The following is a 7,608-nucleotide window of genomic DNA, read 5'->3' on the forward strand; positions in this document are numbered from 1 at the left end:
CTTGCCCTTTCTGCCTAGTCTGCTTTCTCCAGGAGCCCAAGCCCGTCCCTGGCTGCCGGCAGTTAGCTGGCACAACCAGTGGCACTCCCTGGCGGATTCCGGATCCGACAGCACCCCCAGGTCCCTCCCCTGCTCACGGAACCCTGTGGGACAGCTGGCCCGGGGGATGAGCAGATGCATTTCCTCTTCTGGCCTTGTCCTTGCCTCTCACGTACCTGCTCTGCCTTCCAGGCTCCTTGGAGGGCAGGGACTGACACCCTCAGAAGGAAGGTGGTGCTCACGCTCGTTTGCTCACATTACCTGCTCCGGGGGGTCATGCCAGGGGAGGGCACCACTCGCAGGTCTGTCTCTTCCTCTCATCCTGGAGGAGGGCATGGGTGGGAAGGAGCCAGAGTGCTGCCTGACATCTTCTAAGGGCCCCAGAAAGGCTCCGGAGCCAATGGCAAAGTGGCAGCAGCCTTCCATACCACGTGTCCCCGAACAAATGATGTGAGCATTTCCCCTCTTCTGGAGAAAAGTCTGGGCTCTTTTAAAGTTGTCTTGATTAGAGTAGTCTTTTCTTCCAGCATCTTCTTGGGAAACTCCAACCTAACCGACACATGATGTGCAGATATCCGCTACGTCCCGCCATGAGGAGGTCCTGCAGGTCCTCACGCCATGCTCGTCCAAGGGAGTGAGAGTGTGTGTCTCTAGGTCAATTTATGTGTTAATTTGTCACTTGGTGCATAATATTTAGCACTGCGATAAAAACAAATAAGCCAATCCTATGAGGAATTGATTTTCCCTTCCACATCTGTTCACGGAGACATATATCTAAAGTTTTGCTATTTTAAAAGCCTTCCATACAAACATAATCTAAAATTGCTAGGCTTTGAAGTTTGGGGCTTTTCTGTCAAATGATGTTTATGGACCTGCCCCCTGGAGCCGGGCCACTCATCTTCTGCCTCCAGGCCCCAAAGACATTGATTACCTCTTGAGGTCCTTTTCAACTCACTGCAAATTAATATGATGATTTTGAGCACCTTTTGCGCACAAGCTCCATGCTAACCCTCAGCTAAGATGCACGAGGGACCCTGTCCCCAGGCGTGTGCCGCAGCAGAGAACACAAACTCTACACAGAAACAGTCACGATGCCAGCAGAGAGTGATCGCGGTTAAAGGTGAAGTGGGCGTGGGAGCGCAGAGGAGACAGACTGGGCTTTTCAAGTCAAGGGTTGGGCAAGGCCCTTGGAGGAAGTAGAATTTAGGCTGAGCCATGAAGGATGGATGGGATTTGGCCAAAGGAAATAAGAGAGAAGAGCATTTTAGGGGAAGAGCACAGCAGGAGCAAAGGCCAGATGTGGATAAAGGCAGGCCGACAACATGACAGCAACCATGACGACAGATCCGGGCTGGCTGCGGCACCGGACACTTGAGGACAGCTGGGGGGGACCAGGGAGGGTCAAGAACATTGTGGGAATGACCGTGCATCTTCCTCACATCTAGGCTTTGCAGTTTGCGACGCTCTTAACACATGTATCCTCTCATCTGGTCTTCGCAACAGTCCTATAGGTGGGCAGTGGCAGGGATGATTATACAGATGAGGAAACTGAGATGCAGAAAGTTGAGGCCATCTGCTTTAGGGGACAAAGGAAAATAGCGGAAGAACCAGGGTGAGAGCCCAGGACTTCCCACACCTGACCGGGGCTTTTCCCCTAAACCAGGCAGTAGTCGGGAGCCTGCAAGGGAACTTGCTCCTCAGTGCCTGACGGTACTGTACGTTCGTGGAACTTTTGTTTGTTGGTTTGCTTTTCAGGTTTAATTCACTGACTTTTCTTGTGTATAAGCACCATGAGGTGGCCGCCCCCGGATACTCTGGTGTGGGTAAGTGAGTTCCTGAATGGGAGACGTAGGGAACAGTCTCTTTCCAGAGGTCACAGCTATGGCTCTTGGGCGTGATACTGAAGGGGCCTCGGCAAAGCTGACAGAGCTGGCAGAGACCTGCCATCAGCAGCAGCTTCCTGAGCACAGGGGCCGAGACGATGCCCAGGGCAGGGCGGAGCAGGGCGGGCAGGGGTGAGGCTCGTTAGCACAGAGCCGCAGTGTCGTGGCATGTGTGGGGCTTGCTGGTCTCCTTCCCCCAGCAGTCCTGCCGCACCAGGGTTACGAAAACCGTGGTCAGGATGAAGGCCCTGGGGATGGCAGTGGGTACCTCTCGGGCCACCTGACATCCAGACCGACAGGACTGCTGTAGTCCCCGATGGTTACAATCACCTTGAACATGGTCTACTGGCCAGCCTAGGTCTGCTTTTGAACGAGCATGATCTTTAGAACCTTGTTCTTGAGGGGCATCCCCAGAAAAGTGTCAAAGATCTCAAACTCCTTGGGGGACAGAGAGAAGAGACTTGATGTTCGTGTCCTGGACACAGGCAACCTGGCTTGACTATGCGGACACACTCCTTGTCCTCGATTTGCGTTCACGAGCTCAGGGGCCTTAAGCCTGCTGTTGACCACACTGAGACTGCAGCCCAGCTGCTGCCGAAGCCTCCATAGCCTCTCGTTCCAGGACCCCTGGGCCTCCAGCCCCTCCCGTAGCAGCAGCAGCAGCTTTTGTCTCGGAGAAGTGTTTGTGCCTTTTTCTATGGCAAAACTGCCATGCTTGAAATTAATTGTGTGAGCCCATCTCCCCACCCCGAGGAGCTCCTCCTGAGAGCACCTGGGTGGTGGAGGACTGGACAGCTGAGCCATTAGGTGCCGGAGAGTCCCATCAGATGTGTTTGCCATCCCGTTTAGCAAATGAGCCAGAAACCAGAGCATGATTGAGTGCATGGAGAGTGAGAGCTTTCAGAACAGGGAAGGAAGTGACTCTTGGCCTCGGGAGGGAAAAAATGAAATAGACTGGGTCCTCAGAAAACGTCACCTGCCGGGCCAAGTCACTGGTCCACTTGAGGCCGGGTCTAGAGATCAGGCCACAACAACAGAGGGAGACTGTGAGCTTCCTCCAAACATAGGCCAGTCTCGAATCCTGAAGTGTTATCGTGTCACTCGTCAGAGCTAAGAGAAACAACCAGTAACGGGAGCAGAAATTTCTGGGCTATGATCCTGCGAAGGTGCAGGAGACATCGGCCGGGTCAGAGGTCCTACAGTCCTGCAGGCCCAGGTGGCTGCAGCCACTTTAAGCTGCATCCCAGGTGTGTCCTGTGAGGTCCGAGTCGAGTCGGCACTCAGAGAGTCAAGGCGTGTTGGTGCAGGTTGCTGGGAGGAGCTGGCCCGGAGACTTTTGGGTTTTCCCTTTTACATTTGTTTTCTGTTATTCAGGAGAAGGGCGTGAGTGGGTACCACGTTCCTATCATGCAAAACTGAGGGCGATGAGTGTGTCAGAGAGCGTGCGATCCAGAAGGCTCCGGGTAAGAGCCGGGCGATTGCTCGTCCTTCCCTGCTTTGGGGGACTCTGCCAGGATTTACGGTGACCTTGACTCAGCCCTGGAGGTGATCCTGGCTCCTGAAAGCCAGTGGCAGCTTCCCCACCCCAGCGCGGAGCCATTCTTTTCAGAGAGAACTTGTGGGGCCTGCAGGTCCCTCCAGGGAGCATTTCCTGCCCCGGTCTTTGAGGCCCGTGACTGGCTGGTTTGAAGGATGCTACGAGAGGGGACCAGCTGGGGAGAGTTTCTAAGAAAGAGGCTGTTGCCCGTGGGCCGGGTAGCCTGTCAGCTGGGGACACCTCTTATTTGAGACCTGGGTTGACAGTTTCATTTCTCATTTTGGTCACAGTGGGTTTCTCCACCGTGACGCCATGACGAGGCGCTGAAAGGCTACGGGGCGAAGGCCTGTGCGATGCTTCCTCTTCACTTGATTTCCAAACGTGTGAAGTTTGGCGCGTTTCCTCTTTTCCTGCAGAGCTTTAATTCTGTGGAGGGGCAGTGTGGGCTCTGTCATAACCTGCCCCCCCACCCCACCTTCTCTCCGGAGAAAAGGCAAACAGGTGGGAACAGCTGTGGGTGAAGGCTAGTGAGAGATGGACAAACAAGAGCCGTGGCCACGCCATTCAGCATCCCCTTTGCGATGTTGCCGTCCACTGACAAGGGGGAGGAGGAGATGGGCCCAGAGTGAGGGGTCTCATTCACCTTCTCACAGCCACAAAGAGGGGACCTCCACAAGGCCTCTGCCTGGACTAACCAGCCCTGCCCCCAGGGACGCACGCCGGCTGTGTCTGTCGGGTAGATTAACTGCGGTGACAGTCAGCTCCCCAGTCTCAGTGGCTTAACACCATGCAATCCAGGGCAGGTCAGCAGGAAACTCTGCTCCATGCTGTCATCCAGGGACCCAGGCTCCTTCTGTCTTGTGGGCCTTGGAATTCTCCACTGGATCATCTGTGTCCAGCTGGTTGATGGGGGAGGAGAGGGTGTGGAGGATTGTGTGGGAGGTTTTATGGGCCAAGCCTGGAGAGAACCTAGACCACTTTCCTCCCCAATCCCCTGGCCGCACTAAACACCAAGGGAGACTGAGAAATGTGGTCTCCGTGTGTTATAGTTTGAATGGTGTCCCCCCGCAAAAGGTATCTCGAAGTCCTAACGCTCACTACCTTAGAATGTGACCTTGTTTGGAAATAGGGTCTTTACAGAGGTAATCAAGTTAAAATGAGGTCATTAAGGTGGGCCCTAATCCAATATGACCGGCATCCTAATACAAACGGGAAATTTGGACGCAGAGATGTACACAGAGGGAAGACAAGGCGAAGACACGGGGAGAATGCCATCTACAAGCCAAGGATGCCTGAGGCTACCAGGAGCTGGGAGATGGGCCTGGAGCAGATTCTTCCTCTGAACTCTCAGAAGGAACCAACCCCCACGACACCTTGATTTCAGACTTCCAGCCTCCAGAACTGTGAGACAATACATTTCTATTGTTTAAGCCACCTAGTTTGTGGTGCTTTGTAATAGCAGCCCCGGGAAACAAACACACACCAGATTTGGGGAGCATCCAGCCAGCTCTGCTATGCAATCTTCTTGTTAAAAAGAAGGGGACAGATGGCTCCTAGGGCAACGCCTGCCCCCTCACTGGTTCTACCACTCTCACTAAGCTCCCCTCTGCACGACCCTCTCCCTCCCCTGGGTTTTCTCTCACCTGCTTCCCACTGCTGACACTAATCCCTCCCAGGGGAGACAGAAGGAGCCCCAGTCATTTCTGGCCGGAGTCCCCAAGTGGAGAAGAGAGAGGAATTTTGCTGTTCTCACCTCAATTGCTTTCTCTTCCTTGCTCCACTAACCCTGCCCGCACTTTGTTGAGTGACCTCAAGCAAATCCCCTGACTCTTGTGGGACTCAGTTTCCCTCCCTGTAAAGTGGGAGCAATCACGCTGACTTCTCCCTCAACAGAAGAGTCAGTTAGGAAACCGATGCTGTGATACTTTGTGCTGCATCCGCCCAAGAGAGCAATAATCACTGTAGCTCAAGAGGCTATAAATCCTCCCCAGCTGGCTGCCCAGAGCTGAACAGGACCCAGCACCTGGCAGGCTCGGCTGGGCTGGAGGATGGGGGGCAGCGATAGAGGCACTGCACAGCGGGGAAGGGCCTCTTGGGTCCAGCTAGCCTCTCCCCTCCCCCAGACCTGGGGGACTGGGCTGTAGCCACCTGGACCGGGAAGGGATGGACTGAGCTGGAGCCCTGGGCATTAGCAGCCATACCTGCTGCCTTGCTGAGACCTGGCTCCGCTGGGGCAGTGACAGCTGGGAAGATGGAGGGCCATGGGGAATAACAGTGGTGGCAGCGTTAACACTGCCATTTGCCGAGGACTTAGGAGTGCCAGATTCTGGGCAAGTGCTGCTTCTGATCGTCCAACAATCCTGTGAGGTGTGACTGTGGTTGTGCAATCAGTGTGCAAGGTCTGGGAGGGTCGCATCCAGGCTCTCTCAGGCTATCTTGACCTATCTTGGGTTAGTTACTCCACTGCTTTGCACTTTGGGGTCCTCCGTTGTAAAATGGGGAGAAAAGTGATCCCACTTCACAACCCAGGGTTGTGGAGCAGAGGACAGGGTTGCAAGAAGAGAAGAAGGAAGTGGAGGGGTGGAGCCCTTGCCTCGGGGCATCCCTTGGTGACATTCTCCTTCACTCCGGGAGCTGCTGACAGCCACATTCCCCTGGCTCCTGGCAGAACAGATTCCTGGGCCTGCTCCTGTGGTCTCTGTCTCCTCCTAGCAAACCTTCAGACTCTCCAGGCGATGACTAGGGTGAGGGCGATGGTGAGCATTAAATGGAATAACACTCACGAGGCTCCTGGAACACTGCCCGGCTCAAGGCAAGTACTTAGTAAACATTGGCCTTTATTATTATCCCCATTTTACAGACTGTGAGACCAAGGCTCAGAGATGTTCAGTGAGTGATTGAGCTGGACTTGAACCCAGGACTGACAGAGCTTAAGATCTGTGTGTAGGTGTGTGTGTGTGTGTGTGTGTGTGTGTGTCTGTGTGTGTCTGTGTGCGCGGGCGCATGTGTATTTATACTAGGCTAGAAGATTTTGGCTCTTTCCTCATCTGGTCCACCAGAATGGGGATATGGTCTTGAACTTTGGAAAATAAACAAGCTTCTTAGGAACCTGGAGCTTGGAAAGGAACCTGAACTATATGGACAAGAGACACCTATCCTTCTTAGCAGTTCTTTCTTTTCTCCCCATCCCACCCTCTTTTTTCCCTCTCCTTAGCCCCTCCCTCCCTCCTCACCCTTCCCCCAAGTGAAAGACTCCTTTCTGCCCACTGGCCAGGTCTTCCCACTGAGGAGAGGGTCCCCTCATCCAGGAGCAAAGGAGGTGGGGGGGCCTGCTCTGGGGTCTGTCTCCACAGGTCCAGGGCCTTTACAGCATCTTTTCCTCAGGTGCACACATAAGTTGCTCCCATTCCCATTTCTGAAAATAACCTGAAAACCAAGTTCTCTTAGTGGAAGCTGAGGGTACCCCACTTTAGGGCCATGGGAGAAGCTTTGGGCATAGGGGTTAGGAGCCAGACCCAGAGGTCTGGGCTGAGGAGGAAGGACCCACAGGGGAGGGCTCCCAAGACGGGCTGGCAGAGCTGGAGCCTGTCCCCTCTCCTGTACCAGCCTTCGGGGCAGGTGGACCTGGGGTGAAAGCCAGCATTGCTCTCTGAGAAGCTCATTTGTTATCCCTGAGCCTCAGTCTCCTCATCCATAAAACGGGTATAATAGTACTTGGTCCTCAGACTTGAGGAGATCAGGGCACACTAAGCATTCGGCAGCACCTGGCCCAGAGAGGGAACTCAGTACGTGGTACTGATAGCGATTGTTTTTGTTCATGGTTAGTGTTAGTCTAGAGAGCGGTATTCCAGCCCTTCCATTCCTATCCCTCTGAGGATACAGACTGCATCACCACTTTATGCCCAGGACCTAGTTCAGTGTGTGGCTCATGGCAGGTGTTCAACTGATATTTATTAAGTGTAATTTGGAGGTTGATAATTTCATGGTAAAGACTCAGTTCTAGCCCCTTATTTTCCTCTCTCCTCTCCTCTTCTCCCCAACCCCCAGCCCTCATATAGCACAGCCTGCAAGTCATTTGTCTAGCTGTCTGTCTATCTATCTATCTATCTATCTATCTATCTATCTATCTATCTATCTGTCTATCTATCT

The sequence above is a fragment of the Aethalodelphis obliquidens genome, unplaced genomic scaffold, assembly GCF_003676395.1.
Source record: "Aethalodelphis obliquidens isolate GAN/ISIS:26980383/991018 unplaced genomic scaffold, ASM367639v1 scaffold31, whole genome shotgun sequence".
Classification (NCBI taxonomy): domain Eukaryota; kingdom Metazoa; phylum Chordata; class Mammalia; order Artiodactyla; family Delphinidae; genus Aethalodelphis; species Aethalodelphis obliquidens.